This window comes from Xyrauchen texanus, chromosome 39, assembly GCF_025860055.1.
Source record: "Xyrauchen texanus isolate HMW12.3.18 chromosome 39, RBS_HiC_50CHRs, whole genome shotgun sequence".
NCBI lineage: Eukaryota > Metazoa > Chordata > Actinopteri > Cypriniformes > Catostomidae > Xyrauchen > Xyrauchen texanus.
Genome location: NC_068314.1, coordinates 8,601,787 through 8,621,710, shown reverse-complemented (window position 1 = coordinate 8,621,710; position 19,924 = coordinate 8,601,787). Strand labels below are relative to the sequence as shown.

Here is a 19,924-nt window from a genome sequence, read left to right as displayed (position 1 = left end):
TCTGCATCAGAAAAACGTAGAGACTTCCGGGTTGACTTATTTCAATCAGGATGGCAAGGACACTTGATTAGTATCACTATGGTAACTGCCTAGCAACCAGATGGGGTTACCCTAGCAACCGAGTAACAAATCACATATCTCTGCATCAGAAAACATAGAGACTTCCGGTTGACTTATTTCAATCAGGATGGCAAGGACACTTGATTAGTATCACTATGGTAACTGCCTAGCAACCAGATGGGGTTACCCTAGCAACCAAGTAACAAATCACATATCTCTGCACCAGAAAACAGTAGAGACTTCCGGGTTGATTTATTTCAATCAGGATGGCAAGGACACTTGATTAGTATCACTATGGTAACTGCCTAGCAACCAGATGGGGTTACCCTAGCAACCGAGTAACAAATCACATATCTCTGCACCAGAAAAACGTAGAGACTTCCGGGTTGATTTATTTCAATCAGGATGGCAAGGACACTTGATTAGTATCACTATGGTAACTGCCTAGCAACCAGATGGGGTTACCCTAGCAACCGAAAGTAACAAATCACATATCTCTGCATCAGAAAACGTAGAGACTTCCGGGTTGACTTATTTCAATCAGGATGGCAAGGACACTTGATTAGTATCACTATGGTAACTGCCTAGCAACCAGATGGGGTTACCCTAGCAACCGAAAGTAACAAATCACATATCTCTGCATCAGAAAACATAGAGACTTCCGGTTGACTTATTTCAATCAGGATGGCAAGGACACTTGATTAGTATCACTATGGTAACTGCCTAGCAACCAGATGGGGTTACCCTAGCAACCGAAAGTAACAAATCACATATCTCTGCATCAGAAAACATAGAGACTTCCGGGTTGACTTATTTCAATCAGGATGGCAAGGACACTTGATTAGTATCACTATGGTAACTGCCTAGCAACCAGATGGGCTTACCCTAGCAACCGAGTAACAAATCACATATCTCTGCATCAGAAAACGTAGAGACTTCTGGGTTGATTTATTTCAATCAGGATGGCAAGGACACTTGATTAGTATCACTATGGTAACTGCCTAGCAACCAGATGGGGTTACCCTAGCAACCAAGTAACAAATCACATATCTCTGCATCAGAAAATCGTAGAGACTTCCGGGTTGACTTATTTCAATCAGGATGGCAAGGACACTTGATTAGTATCACTATGGTAACTGCCTAGCAACCAGATGGGGTTACCCTAGCAACCGAAAGTAACAAATCACATATCTCTGCACCAGAAAACACTACAGACTTCCGGGTTGACTTATTTCACTCAGGATGGAAAGGAGCCATGTATTGTATTACCTTGGTAACTGCATAGCAACCACATGGGCTTACCCTAGCAACCTAGTAACAAATCACATATTTCTGCACCAGAAAATCGTACAGACTTCTGGGTTGATTTATTTATGACCATAATTTTTGTTCTTTTCAAGTTACAACATGCTGTTTGATCTAGTTTTGCCACGGCAAGCACCACTCACATTTTCTTCAGGAAATGTACCTATCTAGTTATGTTTCACTACTATTTATCTTATTATTTTTATTTATCTCTTAACAAAACTTCGCACCTAACTCGCCCCAAGACCGCTTATGAGACCCACCTAATGAGGTGTCAAATCGAACGGCCTATTGAGGACACGCGTGCTATGACTTTTATGTTTATCGGGTACGGTATTTGCCCCAGGGGCAAAAAAGCGCCTAAAAATCCCATAGACTTAACATTGAGACAAACTTTGACGCCACAGCTCCAAGCTTAGGATTTCAGAGAAACGCAGTGATTTGCCACATTTGAAGAGGCTGGCAGGCTCTGTAAGAGCATACCTCAATATGGGGTAAAAGTTGCACCTCTGGGGGCAGGAGCTGCCCAAAAATGCCCCAATTGACTTATAATGGTGTAGGACGCCCATGAAATGAAAAGGCATAGGGATTTGTATTGAACATAGCTCTGGATCACAGTGTCATAGAGACGAGGGGTGGGCTCATTTTACTCAGACAACCAATCAGTCTCTCAGGATCATTGTGAAGCTATCAAGCCACGCCCTAGCAACCATTAAGAGCACCTTAGCAACAAGTCCCATAGACTTCTATTGAAACAGATCAAAGGGATATCTCCGATAGAAGTGTCATAGAAACACAAGGGTGGTCTCGCTTGACTCGACAGCAAACAGCCAATCATGCATCACATCAACACTTCCTAGCCCCTCCCTAGCAACCATTGTCGAGCACCTTAACAACCAAAATCCATAGAGGGATATCTTCCATTCTGAATGTCACAGAGGCATGGGAGTTGGTTTATATCATTCATACTGACAAGCAGCCTTTGGAGATTCATGATTGGCAGCTGCCAAGCCACTCCCTAGCAACTAAACAGAGTACCCTAGCAACCGCTTAGCAGTAACTATATCTCTGCACCAGAAAATCAGAGAGACTTCTGGGTTGATTTATTTCAATCAGGATGGCAAGGAGACTTGATTAGTATCACTATGGTAACTGCCTAGCAACCAGATGGGGTTACCCTAGCAACCGAAAGTAACAAATCACATATCTCTGCATCAGAAAAACGAGAGACTTCCGGGTTGACTTATTTCAATCAGGATGGCAAGGACACTTCATTAGTATCACTATGGTAACTGCCTAGCAACCAGATGGGCTTACCCTAGCAACCGAAAGTAACAAATCACATATCTCTGCATCACAAAAACATAGAGACTTCCGGGTTGACTTATTTCAATCAGGATGGCAAGGACACTTGATTAGTATCACTATGGTAACTGCCTAGCAACCAGATGGGGTTACCCTAGCAACCGAAAGTAACAAATCACATATCTCTGCATCAGAAAAACGTACAGACTTCCGGGTTGACTTATTTCAATCAGGATGGCAAGGACACTTGATTAGTATCACTATGGTAACTGCCTAGCAACCAGATGGGCTTACCCTAGCAACCGAAGTAACAAATCACATATCTCTGCATCAGAAAACATAGAGACTTCCGGGTTGACTTATTTCAATCAGGATGGCAAGGACACTTGATTAGTATCACTATGGTAACTGCCTAGCAACCAGATGGGGTTACCCTAGCAACCGAGTAACAAATCACATATCTCTGCACCAGAAAACAGTACAGACTTCCAGGTTGATTTATTTCAATCAGGATGGCAAGGACACTTGATTAGTATCACTATGGTAACTGCCTAGCAACCAGATGGGGTTACCCTAGCAACCGAGTAACAAATCACATATCTCTGCACCAGAAAAGCAGTACAGACTTCCGGGTTGATTTATTTCAATCAGGATGGCAAGGACACTTGATTAGTATCACTATGGTAACTGCCTAGCAACCAGATGGGGTTACCCTAGCAACCGAAAGTAACAAATCACATATCTCTGCATCAGAAAAACGTAGAGACTTCCGGGTTGACTTATTTCAATCAGGATGGCAAGGACACTTGATTAGCTATCACTATGGTAACTGCCTAGCAACCAGATGGGGTTACCCTAGCAACCGAAAGTAACAAATCACATATCTCTGCATCAGAAAATCATAGAGACTTCCGGGTTGACTTATTTCACTCAGGATGGCAAGGAGCACTTGATTAGTATCACTATGGTAACTGCCTAGCAACCAGATGGGGTTACCCTAGCAACCGAGTAACAAATCACATATCTCTGCATCAGAAAATCATAGAGACTTCCGGGTTGATTTATTTCAATCAGGATGGCAAGGACACTTGATTAGTATCACTATGGTAACTGCCTAGCAACCAGATGGGGTTACCCTAGCAACCGAGTAACAAATCACATATCTCTGCATCAGAAAACATAGAGACTTCCGGGTTGACTTATTTCAATCAGGATGGCAAGGACACTTGATTAGTATCACTATGGTAACTGCCTAGCAACCAGATGGGGTTACCCTAGCAACCGAAGTAACAAATCACATATCTCTGCATCAGAAAACGTAGAGACTTCCGGGTTGATTTATTTCAATCAGGATGGCAAGGAGACTTGATTAGTATCACTATGGTAACTGCCTAGCAACCAGATGGGGTTACCCTAGCAACCGAAAGTAACAAATCACATATCTCTGCACCAGAAAACACTACAGACTTCCGGGTTGACTTATTTCACTCAGGATGGAAAGGAGCCATGTATTGTATTACCTTGGTAACTGCATAGCAACCACATGGGCTTACCCTAGCAACCTAGTAACAAATCACATATTTCTGCACCAGAAAATTATACAGACTTCTGGGTTGATTTATTTATGACCACAATTTCTGTTCTTTTCAAGTTACAACATGCTGTTTGATCTAGTTTTGCCACTGCAAGCACCACTCACATTTTCTTCAGGAAATGTACCTATCTAGTTAGTGGTGCTTGCAAAGCATCACTATTGTAATCTCACATACTTATTATACTTTTATTTTTATTTTATTATATCTCTTAACAAAACTTCGCACCTAACTCGCCCCAAGACCGCTTAGCGAGACCCACCTAATGAGGTGTCAAATCGAACGCCTATTGAGGACACGCGTGCTATGACTTTTATGTTTATCGGGGTACGGTATTTGCCCCAGGGGCAAAAAAGCGCCTAAAAATCCCATAGACTTAACATTGAGACAAACTTTGACGCCACAGCTCCAAGCTTAGGATTTCAGAGAAACGCAGTGATTTGCCACATTTGAAGAGGCTGGCAGGCTCTGTAAGAGCATACCTCAATATGGGGTAAAAGTTGCACCCCTGGGGGCAGGAGCTGCCCAAAATGCCCCAATTGACTTATAATGGTGTAGGACGGCCCATGAAATGAAAAGGCATAGGGATTTGTATTGAACATAGCTCTGGATCACAGTGTCATAGAGACGAGGGGTGGGCTCATTTTACTCAGACGACCAATCAGTCTCTCAGGATCATTGTGAAGCTATCAAGCCACGCCCTAGCAACCATTAAGAGCACCTTAGCAACAAGTCCCATAGACTTCTATTGAAACAGATCAAAGGGATATCTCCGGATAGAAGTGTCATAGAAACACAAGGGTGGTCTCTGCTTGACTCGGACAGCAAACAGCCAATCATGCATCACATCAACACTTCCTAGCCCCTCCCTAGCAACCATTGTCGAAGCACCTTAACAACCAAAATCCATAGAGGGATATCTTCCATTCTGAATGTCACAGAGGCATGGGAGTTGGTTTATATCATTCATACTGACAAGCAGCCTTTGAGATTCATGATTGGCAGCTGCCAAGCCACTCCCTAGCAACTACACAGAGTACCCTAGCAACCGCTTAGCAGTAACTATATCTCTGCACCAGAAAATCAGAGAGACTTCTGGGTTGATTTATTTCAATCAGGATGGCAAGGAGACTTGATAAGTATCACTATGTTAACTGCCTAGCAACCAGATGGGGTTACCCTAGCAACCGAAAGTAACAAATCACATATCTCTGCATCAGAAAACGTAGAGACTTCCGGTTGACTTATTTCAATCAGGATGGCAAGGACACTTCATTAGTATCACTATGGTAACTGCCTAGCAACCAGATGGGCTTACCCTAGCAACCGAAGTAACAAATCACATATCTCTGCATCACAAAAACATAGAGACTTCCGGGTTGACTTATTTCAATCAGGATGGCAAGGAGACTTCATTAGTATCACTATGGTAACTGCCTAGCAACCAGATGGGCTTACCCTAGCAACCGAGTAACAAATCACATATCTCTGCATCAGAAAACGAGAGACTTCCGGGTTGACTTATTTCAATCAGGATGGCAAGGACACTTGATTAGTATCACTATGGTAACTGCCTAGCAACCAGATGGGGTTACCCTAGCAACCGAAAGTAACAAATCACATATCTCTGCATCAGAAAACATAGAGACTTCCGGGTTGACTTATTTCAATCAGGATGGCAAGGAGACTTCATTAGTATCACTATGGTAACTGCCTAGCAACCAGATGGGCTTACCCTAGCAACCGAAAGTAACAAATCACATATCTCTGCATCAGAAAACATAGAGACTTCCGGGTTGACTTATTTCAATCAGGATGGCAAGGACACTTGATTAGTATCACTATGGTAACTGCCTAGCAACCAGATGGGGTTACCCTAGCAACCGAGTAACAAATCACATATCTCTGCATCAGAAAACGTAGAGACTTCCGGGTTGACTTATTTCAATCAGGATGGCAAGGACACTTCATTAGTATCACTATGGTAACTGCCTAGCAACCAGATGGGTTACCCTAGCAACCGAGTAACAAATCACATATCTCTGCATCAGAAAACGTAGAGACTCCGGTTGACTTATTTCAATCAGGATGGCAAGGACACTTGATTAGTATCACTATGGTAACTGCCTAGCAACCAGATGGGGTTACCCTAGCAACCGAGTAACAAATCACATATCTCTGCATCACAAAAACATAGAGACTTCCGGTTGATTTATTTTAATCAGGATGGCCAGGAGACTTGATTAGTATCACTATGGTAACTGCCTAGCAACCAGATGGGGTTACCCTAGCAACCGAAAGTAACAAATCACATATCTCTGCACCAGAACACACTACAGACTTCCGGGTTGACTTATTTCACTCAGGATGGAAAGGAGCCATGTATTGTATTACCTTGGTAACTGCATAGCAACCACATGGGCTTACCCTAGCAACCGAGTAACAAATCACATATTTCTGCACCAGAAAATCGTACAGACTTCTGGGTTGATTTATTTATGACCATAATTTTTGTTCTTTTCAAGTTACAACATGCTGTTTGATCTAGTTTTGCCACGGCAAGCACCACTCACATTTTCTTCAGGAAATGTACCCTATCTAGTTATTTATTACTTTTTATTTTTATTTTTATTTATATCTCTTAACAAAACTTCGCACCTAACTCGTCCCAAGACCGCTTAGCGAGACCCACCTAATGAGGTGTCAAATCGAACGCCTATTGAGGACACGTGTGCTATGACTTTTATGTTTATCGGGGTACGGTATTTGCCCCAGGGGCAAAAAAGCGCCTAAAAATCCCATAGACTTAACATTGAGACAAACTTTGACGGCCACAGCTCCAAGCTTAGGATTTCAGAGAAACGCAGTGATTTGCCACATTTGAAGAGGCTGGCAGGCTCTGTAAGAGCATACCTCAATATGGGGTAAAAGTTGCACTCCTGGGGGCAGGAGCTGCCCAAAATGCCCCAATTGACTTATAATGGTGTAGGACGCCCATGAAATGAAAAAGGCATAGGGATTTGTATTGAACATAGCTCTGGATCACAGTGTCATAGAGACGAGGGGTGGGCTCATTTTACTCAGACAACCAATCAGTCTCTCTGGATCATTGTGAAGCTATCAAGCCACGCCCTAGCAACCATTAAGAGCACCTTAGCAACAAGTCCCATAGACTTCTATTGAAACAGATCAAAGGGATATCTCCGGATAGAAGTGTCATAGAAACACAAGGGTGGTCTCTGCTTGACTCGACAGCAAACAGCCAATCATGCATCACTTCAACACTTCCTAGCCCCTCCCTAGCAACCATTGTCGAGCACCTTAACAACCAAAATCCATAGAGGGATATCTTCCATTCTGAATGTCACAGAGGCATGGGAGTTGGTTTATATCATTCATACTGACAAGCAGCCTTTGGAGATTCATGATTGGCAGCTGCCAAGCCACTCCCTAGCAACTACACAGAGTACCCTAGCAACCGCTTAGCAGTAACTATATCTCTGCACCAGAAAATCAGAGAGACTTCTGGGTTGATTTATTTCAATCAGGATGGCAAGGAGACTTGATAAGTATCACTATGTTAACTGCCTAGCAACCAGATGGGGTTACCCTAGCAACCGAAAGTAACAAATCACATATCTCTGCATCAGAAAAACGTAGAGACTTCCGGGTTGACTTATTTCAATCAGGATGGCAAGGACACTTCATTAGTATCACTATGGTAACTGCCTAGCAACCAGATGGGCTTACCCTAGCAACCGAAAGTAACAAATCACATATCTCTGCATCACAAAAACATAGAGACTTCCGGGTTGACTTATTTCAATCAGGATGGCAAGGAGACTTCATTAGTATCACTATGGTAACTGCCTAGCAACCAGATGGGCTTACCCTAGCAACCGAAGTAACAAATCACATATCTCTGCATCAGAAAAACGTAGAGACTTCCGGGTTGACTTATTTCAATAAGGATGGCAAGGACACTTGATTAGTATCACTATGGTATCTGCCTAGCAACCAGATGGGGTTACCCTAGCAACCGAGTAAAAAATCACATATCTCTGCATCACAAAAACATAGAGACTTCCGGGTTGACTTATTTCAATCAGGATGGCAAGGAGACTTCATTAGTATCACTATGGTAACTGCCTAGCAACCAGATGGGCTTACCCTAGCAACCGAGTAACAAATCACATATCTCTGCATCAGAAAACGTAGAGACTTCCGGGTTGACTTATTTCAATAAGGATGGCAAGGACACTTGATTAGTATCACTATGGTAACTGCCTAGCAACCAGATGGGGTTACCCTAGCAACCGAGTAACAAATCACATATCTCTGCATCACAAAAACATAGAGACTTCCGGGTTGATTTATTTTAATCAGGATGGCCAGGAGACTTGATTAGTATCACTATGGTAACTGCCTAGCAACCAGATGGAGTTACCCTAGCAACCGAAAGCAACATATCACATATCTCTGCACCAGAACACACTACAGACTTCCGGGTTGACTTATTTCACTCAGGATGGAAAGGAGCCATGTATTGTATTACCTTGGTAACTGCATAGCAACCACATGGGCTTACCCTAGCAACCGAAAGTAACAAATCACATATTTCTGCACCAGAAAATCGCACAGACTTCTGGGTTGATTTATTTATGACCATAATTTTTGTTCTTTTCCAGTTACAACATGCTGTTTGATCTAGTTTTGCCACTGCAAGCACCACTCACATTTTCTTCAGGAAATGTACCTATCTAGTTATTGCTTCAGTATATTTATTATTTTTCTTATTATTTTATATCTCTTAACAAAACTTCGCACCTAACTCGTCCCCAAGACCGCTTAGTGAGACCCACCTAATGAGGTGTCAAATCGAACGGCCTATTGAGGACACGTGTGCTATGACTTTTATGTTTATCGGGGTACGGTATTTGCCCCAGGGGCAAAAAAGCAGCCTAAAAATCCCATAGACTTAACATTGAGACAAACTTTGACGCCACAGCTCCAAGCTTAGGATTTCAGAGAAACGCAGTGATTTGCCACATTTGAAGAGGCTGGCAGGCTCTGTAAGAGCATACCTCAATATGGGGTAAAAGTTGCACTCCTGGGGGCAGGAGCTGCCCAAAAATGCCCCAATTGACTTATAATGGTGTAGGACTGCCCATGAAATGAAAAGGCATAGGGATTTGTATTGAACATAGCTCTGGATCACAGTGTCATAGAGACGAGGGGTGGGCTCATTTTACTCAGACGACCAATCAGTCTCTCAGGATCATTGTGAAGCTATCAAGCCACGCCCTAGCAACCATTAAGAGCACCTTAGCAACAAGTCCCATAGACTTCTATTGAAACAGATCAAAGGGATATCTCCGGATAGAAGTGTCATAGAAACACAAGGGTGGTCTCGCTTGACTCGGACAGCAAACAGCCAATCATGCATCAAATCAACACTTCCTAGCCCCTCCCTAGCAACCATTGTCGAGCACCTTAACAACCAAAATCCATAGAGGGATATCTTCCATTCTGAATGTCACAGAGGCATGGGAGTTGGTTTATATCATTCATACTGACAAGCAGCCTTTGGAGATTCATGATTGGCAGCTGCCAAGCCACTCCCTAGCAACTAAACAGAGTACCCTAGCAACCGCTTAGCAGTAACTATATCTCTGCACCAGAAAATCAGAGAGACTTCTGGGTTGATTTATTTCAATCAGGATGGCAAGGACACTTGATTAGTATCACTATGGTAACTGCCTAGCAACCAGATGGGGTTACCCTAGCAACCGAAAGTAACAAATCACATATCTCTGCATCAGAAAACGAGAGACTTCCGGGTTGACTTATTTCAATCAGGATGGAAAGGAGACTTCATTAGTATCACTATGGTAACTGCCTAGCAACCAGATGGGCTTACCCTAGCAACCGAGTAACAAATCACATATCTCTGCATCACAAAAACATAGAGACTTCCGGGTTGACTTATTTCAATCAGGATGGCAAGGACACTTGATTAGTATCACTATGGTAACTGCCTAGCAACCACATGGGGTTACCCTAGCAACCTAGTAACAAATCACATATTTCTGCACCAGAACATTATACAGACTTCTGGGTTGATTTATTTATGACCACAATTTCTGTTCTTTTCAAGCAGGCTATTTGACTAGTTTTGCCACGGCAAGCACCACTCACATTTTCTTCAGGAAATGTACCTATCTAGTTAGTGGTGCTTGCAGCATCACTATTGTAATCTCACATACTTATTATACTTTTATTTTTATTTTTATTATCTCTTAACAAAACTTCGGCACCTAACTCGTCCCGCACCGCTTGGCGTAGACCCACTAATGAGGTGTCAAATCGAACGGCCTATTGAGGACACGTGTGCTATGACTTTTATAGCTTATCGGGTACGGTATTTGCCCCAGGGGCAAAAAGCAGCCGAAAAATCCCATAGACTTAACATTGAGACAAACTTTGACGCCACAGCTCCAAGCTGAGGATTTCAGAGAAACGTGTGATTTGCCACATTTGAAGAGGCTGGCAGGCTCTGTAAGAGCATACCTCAATATGGGGTAAAAGTTGCACCCTGGGGGCAGGAGCTGCCCAAAAATGCCCCAATTGACTTATAATGGTGTAGGACGGCCCATGAAATGAAAAGGCATAGGGATTTGTATTGAACATAGCTCTGGATCACAGTGTCATAGAGACGAGGGGTGGGCTCATTTTACTCAGACGACCAATCAGTCTCTCAGGATCATTGTGAAGCTATCAAGCCACGCCCTAGCAACCATTAAGAGCACCTTAGCAACAAGTCCCATAGACTTCTATTGAAACAGATCAAAGGGATATCTCCGGATAGAAGTGTCATAGAAACACAAGGGTGGTCTCGTTTGACTCGGACAGCAAACAGCCAATCATGCATCACTTCAACACTTCCTAGCCCCTCCCTAGCAACCATTGTCGAGCACCTTAACAACCAAAATCCATAGAGGGATATCTTCCATTCTGAATGTCACAGAGGCATGGGAGTTGGTTTATATCATTCATACTGACAAGCAGCCTTTGGAGATTCATGATTGGCAGCTGCCAAGCCACTCCCTAGCAACTACACATAGTACCCTAGCAACCGAGTAACAAAACACATATCTCTACACCAGAAAATCAGAGAGACTTCTGGGTTGATTTATTTCAATCAGGATGGCAAGGAGACTTGATTAGTATCACTATGGTAACTGCCTAGCAACCAGATGGGGTTACCCTAGCAACCGAGTAACAAATCACATATCTCTGCATCAGAAAAACGTAGAGACTTCCGGGTTGACTTATTTCAATCAGGATGGCAAGGACACTTCATTAGTATCACTATGGTAACTGCCTAGCAACCAGATGGGGTTACCCTAGCAACCGAGTAACAAATCACATATCTCTGCATCACAAAAACGTAGAGACTTCCGGGTTGACTTATTTCAATCAGGATGGCAAGGAGACTTCATTAGTATCACTATGGTAACTGCCTAGCAACCAGATGGGGTTACCCTAGCAACCGAAGTAACAAATCACATATCTCTGCATCAGAAAAACGTAGAGACTTCCGGGTTGACTTATTTCAATCAGGATGGCAAGGACACTTGATTAGTATCACTATGGTAACTGCCTAGCAACCAGATGGGGTTACCCTAGCAACCGAGTAACAAATCACATATCTCTGCATCACAAAAACAGTAGAGACTTCCGGGTTGACTTATTTCAATCAGGATGGCAAGGAGACTTCATTAGTATCACTATGGTAACTGCCTAGCAACCAGATGGGCTTACCCTAGCAACCGAGTAACAAATCACATATCTCTGCATCAGAAAACGTAGAGACTTCCGGGTTGACTTATTTCAATCAGGATGGCAAGGACACTTGATTAGTATCACTATGGTAACTGCCTAGCAACCAGATGGGGTTACCCTAGCAACCGAGTAACAAATCACATATCTCTGCATCACAAAAACATAGAGACTTCCGGGTTGATTTATTTCAATCAGGATGGCAAGGAGACTTGATTAGTATCACTATGGTAACTGCCTAGCAACCAGATGGGGTTACCCTAGCAACCGAGTAACAAATCACATATCTCTGCACCAGAAAACACTACAGACTTCCGGGTTGACTTATTTCACTCAGGATGGAAAGGAGCCATGTATTGTATTACCTTGGTAACTGCATAGCAACCACATGGGCTTACCCTAGCAACCGAGTAACAAATCACATATTTCTGCACCAGAAAATCGTACAGACTTCTGGGTTGATTTATTTATGACCATAATTTTTGTTCTTTTCCAGTTACAACATGCTGTTTGATCGAGTTTTGCCACGGCAAGCACCACTCACATTTTCTTCAGGAAATGTACCTATCTAGTTATTATTATTATATCTCTTAACAAAACTTCGGCACCTAACTCGTCCCAGCTCCGCTTAGCGTAGACCCACTAATGAGGTATCAAATCGAACGGCCTATTGAGGACACGTGTGCTATGACTTTTATAAGCTTATCGGGTACGGTATTTGCCCCAGGGGCAAAAAAGCGGCCGAAAAATCCCATAGACTTAACATTGCGACAAACTTTGACGCGTCACAGCTCCGAGCGAGGATTTCGCAGAAACGTGTGATTTGCTACATTTGAAGAGGCTGGCAGGCTCTGTAAGAGCATGCCTCAATATGGGGTAAAAGTTGCACCCCTTGGGGGCAGGAGCAGCCCAAAGTTGCCCCCCATTGACTTACAATGGTGTAGGACGGACCATGAAATAGGGATTTTTTATTGAACATAGCTCTGGATCACAGTGTCGTAGAGACAAGGGGCCGGGCTCATTTTACTCAGATGACCAATCAGTCTCTCGGGATCATTGCGAAGCTATCAAGCCACGCCCTAGCAACAATTTAGAGCACCTTAGCAACAACTCCCATAGACTTCTAATGAAAAACATCAAAGGGATATCTCCGGATATAAGCGTCATAGAAACACAAGGGTGGTCTCGTTTGACTCGGGGCAGCAAACAGCCAATCATGAATCACCTCAACACTTCCTAGCCCCTCCCTAGCAACCATTGTCGAGCACCTTAGCAACAAAATCCATAGAGGGATATCTTCCATTATGAATGTCACAGAGGCATGGGAGTTGGTTTATATCATTCATACTGACAAGCAGCCTTTGGACTTTCACGATTGGCCGCTGCAAAGCCACTCCCTAGCAACCAAACAGAGTACCCTGGCAACCGTTTAGCTACAACTACATCTCTGCACCAGAAAATCAGAGAGACTTCTGGGTTGACTTATTTCAATCAGGATGGCAAGGACACTTGATAAGTATCACTACGGTAACTGCCTAGCAACCACATGGGGTTACCCTAGCAACAGAGTAACAAATCACATATCTCTGCATCAGAAAAACGTACAGACTTCCGGGTTGACTTGTTTCGCTCGGGGTGGAAAGGAGCCGCGTATTGTATCACCTTGGTAACTGCATAGCAACCACACGGGCTTACCCTAGCAACCGAGCAACAAATCACATATTTCTGCCCCAGAAAATCGTACAGACTTCCGGGTTGATTTATGTACGACCGCGATTTTTGTTCTTTTCGAGTTACGACACGCTGTTTGCCGAGTTTTGCCACGGCAAGCACCACTCACATTTTCTTCAGGAAATGTACCCATCTAGTTCATAATGCAATCTCATCACATCAGAACACTACAGTGCACGACTTAAAGAATTACTTAACCAAATCAATTTACAAGCTTAATCAAATGTAATCAAGTGGTGCATATGCTCAACTGAAGAGGCTTTTGTAACACTATCGGTTAGTTTTTGGTTTAAGGTTTAGCATAGGAAGGTAGAGGTTTTTTCATTTAAAACTAGAGCTGAATCAATAGCGATCAGCCGATCTTCATCTAAAGTCTGTGAATGGTGATTGGCCTGATTAGGGCTGATCTTTTTTTAATTGCAAAACACATCAAATCACACACTTCTACTCCAATGAATAAGCACTTGCTCAGCCCTCAAAGCATGACATTATGGCAGGTGGAGGGTGAGTTACTGGCAATTCTAAGCATTTGTAAATTTACACTTTCAGATATGCTGTAATTCAGATGTACAGTATCTCACAAAAGTGAGTACACCCCTCACATTTTTGTAAATATTTGATTATATCTTTTCATGTGACAACACTGAAGAAATTACACTTTGCTACAATGTAAAGTAGTTAGTGTACAGCTTGTATGACAGTGTAAATTTGCTGTCTCCTCAAAATAACTCAACACACAGCTATTAATGTCTAAACCGGTGGCAGCAAAAGTGAGTACACCCCTAAGTGAAAATGTCCAAATTGGGCCCAATTAGCCATTTTCCCTCCCCAGTGTCATGTGACTCGTTAGTGTTACAAGGTCTCAGGTGTGAATGGGGAGCAGGTGTCATGTAAATTTGGTGTCATCGCTCTCACACTCTCTCATACTTGTCACTGGAAGTTCAACATGGCACCTCATAGGGCGGCTGTGGCTCAGTTGGTAGAGCGGATCGGCCACTAATTGCAGGATTGGTGGTTCGAATCCCAGCCCACATGACTCCACATGCCAAAGTGTCCTTGGGCAAGACACTGAACCCAAGTTGCTCCCAATGGCTGGCTAGCGCCTTGCATAGCAAAAAGAATTGTTGCTCTACATAAAGATGGCCTAGGAAATAAGAAGAATGCCAAGACCCTGACACTGAGTTGCAGCATGGTGGCCAAAACCATACAGTGGTTTAACAGGACAGGTTCCACTCAGAACAGGCCTCACCATGATCGACCAAAGAAGTTGAGTGCACATGCTCAGCATCATATCCAGAGGTTGTCTTTGGGAAATAGATGTATGAGTGCTGCCAGCATTGCTGCAGAGGTTGAAGGGGTGGGGGGTCAGCTTGTCAGTGCTCAGACCACATGCCACACACTGCATCAAATTGGTCTACATGGCTGTTGTCCCAGAAGGAAGCCTCTTCTAAAGATGATGCACAAGAAAGCCCGCAAACAGTTTTTGAAGACAAGCAGACTAAGGACATGGATTACTGGAACCATGTCCTGTGGTCTGATGAGACCAAGATAAACTTATTTGGTTCAGATGGTGTCAAGCGTGTGTGGTGGAAACCAGGTGAGGAGTACAAAGACAAGTGTGTCTTGCCTACAGTCAAGCATGTTGGTGGGAGTGTCATGGTCTGGGGCTGCATGAGTGCTGCCGGCACTGGGGAGCTACAGTTCATTGAGGGAACCATGAATGCCAACATGTACTGTGACATACTGAAGCAGAGCTTGATCCCCTCCCTTTGGAGACTGGGCCGCAGGGCAGTATTCCAGCATGATAACGACCCCAAACACAACTCCAAGGTGACTACTGCCTTGCTAAAGAAGCTGAGGGTGAAGGTGATGGACTGGCCAAGCATGTCTCCAGACCTAAACCCTATTGAGCATCTGTGGGGCATCTTCAAACGGAAGGTGGAGGAGCACAAGGTCTCTAACATCCACCAGCTCTGTGATGTTGTCATGGAGGAGTGGAAGAGGACTCCAGTGGCAACCTGTGAAGCTCTGGTGAACTCCGTGCCCAAGAGGGTTAAAGCAGTGCTCGAAAATAATGGTGACCACACAAAATATTTACACTTTGGGCCCAATTTGGACAGTTTCACTTAGGGGTGTACTCACTTTTGTTGCCAGCGGTTTAGACATTAATGGCTGTGTGTTGAGTTATTTTGAGGGGACAGCAAATTTACATTGTTATCCAAGCTGTACACTAACTACTTTACATTGTAGAAAGTGTCATTTCTTCAGTGTTGTCACATGAAAAGATATGTACTCACTTTTGTGAGATACTGTATATGCTGGCCATTTTCAAGAGTCATGGTGGTAATTTTGACTTGGTGATGGAGAGGTCAAGATGGAACAGATGTAAAAACAAATTAAACAACAAATATAAATGCAGATGCAAATACAAATCTGAGTATATGTGATGTAACATGAGTCGTGACAGTTTTTGTAGTGATAGAGAGACATTGAGCAATTATAAGCACTTTTGGTTTCACATTCCAACATGCACGCTCTCCACTCCAAGAACACAACAGTGTAAACTTTGGTTCCCACCAAACAATAGTTCTGAAGACAAAATGGAGGAGAAATTAATTATTGCCGTGGTGGGTTATCCTGTAATATACGAGCTGTCCCTGTTTGCTTACAGGGATATAAATAAAAAGCAGGACCACAGTTATTATTACAAATGTATTTTATTTTGGTAACAAACAACCATCATTTTAATTACTTTCTGCCATCGATCAATTTCTTTCACATTTAAAAGATTTCATGAGGATATACGCTACTTGTGATAGGTCGGCAAAAAGATACCGGTCCACATGTCTGGATGTTTTGCGTCGCCTTTAAATATACTTCACAAAACCAAGCATTCTGAACGAATGTTGCCGCCTATTTCAACTATGTCTGAGCATCCACAAATCTTCGATAGCGTTGTTGGCAGGGCAGCCAGAGCTAATTTTGATGCTCTCGCCTCCTCTGGTCTGAACGCACAGTAAAAGTTTAACCTTCAGTAACAGCACTGTGTCTTCATGCAGTTCATTTATAATTAGTTTGTGTTCTAATTTGTGTTCTAACAAAACACCCAAGACGGTAACCATATCATACACTAATGATCTCTCACTTGAGCAGTTTTGGAGCTTGTAGTGGATTTATTTGTCTTATTTTCTAATGTATCATGACTGTATGTGGTGCCCTCATGGTGTTTACTAGTTGCTAGGATGTCACAAAGATATTTAATAGTGACAACATAACTATACATAACTCTTTTGAATTCAAATAAATGATAGCATTTCACAATTAATGTCAATTAGATTTTACAGTGTGGGGCATAAACATGTAACTGGAGCATATAGCTTGTAAAACTGTGGCAGGGTGTACTTTGAAAGTAAATATTGATCACGGTGTTTAAATATCGGTGATCACATCAGTCTCAAATTCACCAATTTTTCACCAAATGTGCACCAATTTTCTCTATTTTGTGCAACTCAATAGAGCATTTACATTGAAAACCTCATCTGTTTGGGAGAACATTTACAGTAATTCACTTACAGCACCACACAGTGGACATTTCAACTCGGAAATGCTGCGATACGTGTAATGAATCATGTTATATAATTTTTTCAGAAATGTCGCAATAAATATATTCATCTCATTTTTGTGAGATCAGGCTCCATATGATAGCGTTCCATGAAGACCAGGCAAAAATGATTGTCATTGCAGTCATCAGCTAGGTGTGTATTTATTTAAACCAATGACCTACCTGTAGGATAACTATGTGTGCCAGTACAAGATTTGGCTAAGTCTTACCTCATTAAAAATGCGCTTCGATGTACAAGAGCCAAAAGTTGACCTTACCGTGCAAGCTGATGAAAAACTTTTGCAGCATGCTGCAGTAAAACAGCTTATCTGCAAAACTGAATAATTTAAATGTTAGTCAAAAAGAGAGTATGCAAGTTGATTGGCTAAGCGATTACATATCAAAGAACCTATAAGCTTAGACCATGCAAGCTGATTGGCTTAACACATCACATGTATAAACTAGTTCAAGGAACCTATCAGCTTGCGCTATGCAGAATTTCATGACTGTACTTCAAGTAATATTCCACAGAAAATCTTCCTCCACTGCAGCTCTCAAATATCTTATCTAACTGGCATGTCACATTCATTTACGATCAACAAGACAACCAGTGACGTTTTGGCATCAATGAATCTGGCATAATCCATCAATACACCATATTTATAAATTTAAAATAAAGTGATTCTCAGTGAATAACAACTTGCATTATTTGTGAGTAAATAATAAACAATATTTTCATATTTGGGTGAACCATTCCTTTAAGTCCTCATGTAATTGCATACAATAATAAAAAAGCAATTTTTGATTTTGCGCAATTCAGATCCAAGCAGTTAAATTCTCCTTTCTATATTATAACCTGTGTCATTTGCAACGATATGTAACACATCTTTATTTTTTGTATTGAAATTCTAGAAAGTTATTTGACATTGTGTATTTCTGATCTTTGTCAGGCAGCTAAAGTGGGTGGAGGGGCAGCCGCGAGAGCAGTGGCTAAGGTGGTGTGGATGGTGGTGATGATGATGTTGGCTTTTCTCGTGAGCTGGTTTTATGTGATTTTAATGAAACTGTTCCAATTAAACATCATTACCCATACATCTACTGGGACCAGCTTATTCGAACCTTTGTGTAAAGCTGTAAAGTCTTTGCTCAGTAATTGCACATTAGCTTTATAATTTCTTTTGAACTATGTAACATACAAAAGAGTACGCTTGTGTTTGTTATTTAAGGAAGTATTTCTATAAAAGGGGACACCAGAATTCCTGATTATGCTTTGGTCAAGCTTAGGCAGGAAACAAAACAATTAATACCACTAAATATAATAGAATCTATAGATCTATATTGCTAATACGTTTTAATGTTTGTGCTGTTGTTTTCCCTCAAAAATCATGTCACTTCCTGGAGGATGACATATTTACAGAAATGGCTTTTGAAACTTAAAAGGGATATTAAAAAAGACTTCTAGGTTGTAAAGTTATGTTGAGGACAAAGTAACATTTAAAATGATTACCAGTACCACAATATTCCCTAGAAACATTTTAATAAGAGAAAAGGAAAATTATTAGTATGGAGTCAATTTAGAGACAAACGTATTTTGAATCCTATTAAAGTAATTGTAATCTGTAAAATAGAAACATAAATGGAAGTGCTCCTTTTTATTTATTTTCTTTTTTTTTTTAACAAATGTAAAAAATTCACTTTTCTTTTCTTTTAGCGTCCAGTCTCATTTTATGAAAGCAATCTATTTTTTTCTTCCCCAGATAAAATTTTTGTCCATAGTTTGATATTTACCACGTTCGCTTAATTGTAGTAATGTCATAAAATCAAAAAACTTTAAAATCTAAGTTTAATATGTTATGTAATATAATACTAAATAAATTATCGAGACATAAAACATTTCCTTGGTAAAACTATGTTATTTAATTCAATGCCATGTTTTTGTATACAAACAGATGTGACACAATTCTTTGTTTTTTCATTAGGTTTTTATTCATTATTAATCATTAGAAAATAAATTTCAGTATTGATTAAAATCAAGTCCAGGCCAAAATAAATAGGAAAAAAAGGGATATTAAAAGTCATCTGCTACGAAGAGAAAATCTTTTTTTTTTTTTTTTTCCTTCATGGAATAAAAACCATAACATAGCAAAGATAAAGACTTTCAAATGGAGAGCATTACCACACATCTTGCCATTATTTTTGTACATATGTTACAATATAATCTTATTTTCCCTTACAGCATTAATAAGAAAAATTAAATAATAGTAATATCAACTCTAGATGAAAATATGATGATCAATAGATGTGGCTCCGAAACTTGTATAATACTTTTTCATTTTCTGTTAGTCCCAGCACTGAAAGGCAAGATGCAAATTACAAATATATATTTCACAAAACCATACGTACATTCACAGGAAAAAAAGTAAAAAATTCGCCCACCTTAATACACAAAATATAAACAAAAAACAGAGAAACAATTTGCATGTTACAG

At 41.4% G+C, this 19,924-nt stretch overlaps 1 pseudogene; it reads left to right on the top strand.

The window, feature by feature from the left end:
* The window catches only part of LOC127632458 (parapinopsin-like), a 74,370-nt pseudogene that overhangs the window by 51,091 nt on the left and 3,355 nt on the right, over positions 1–19,924 (top strand).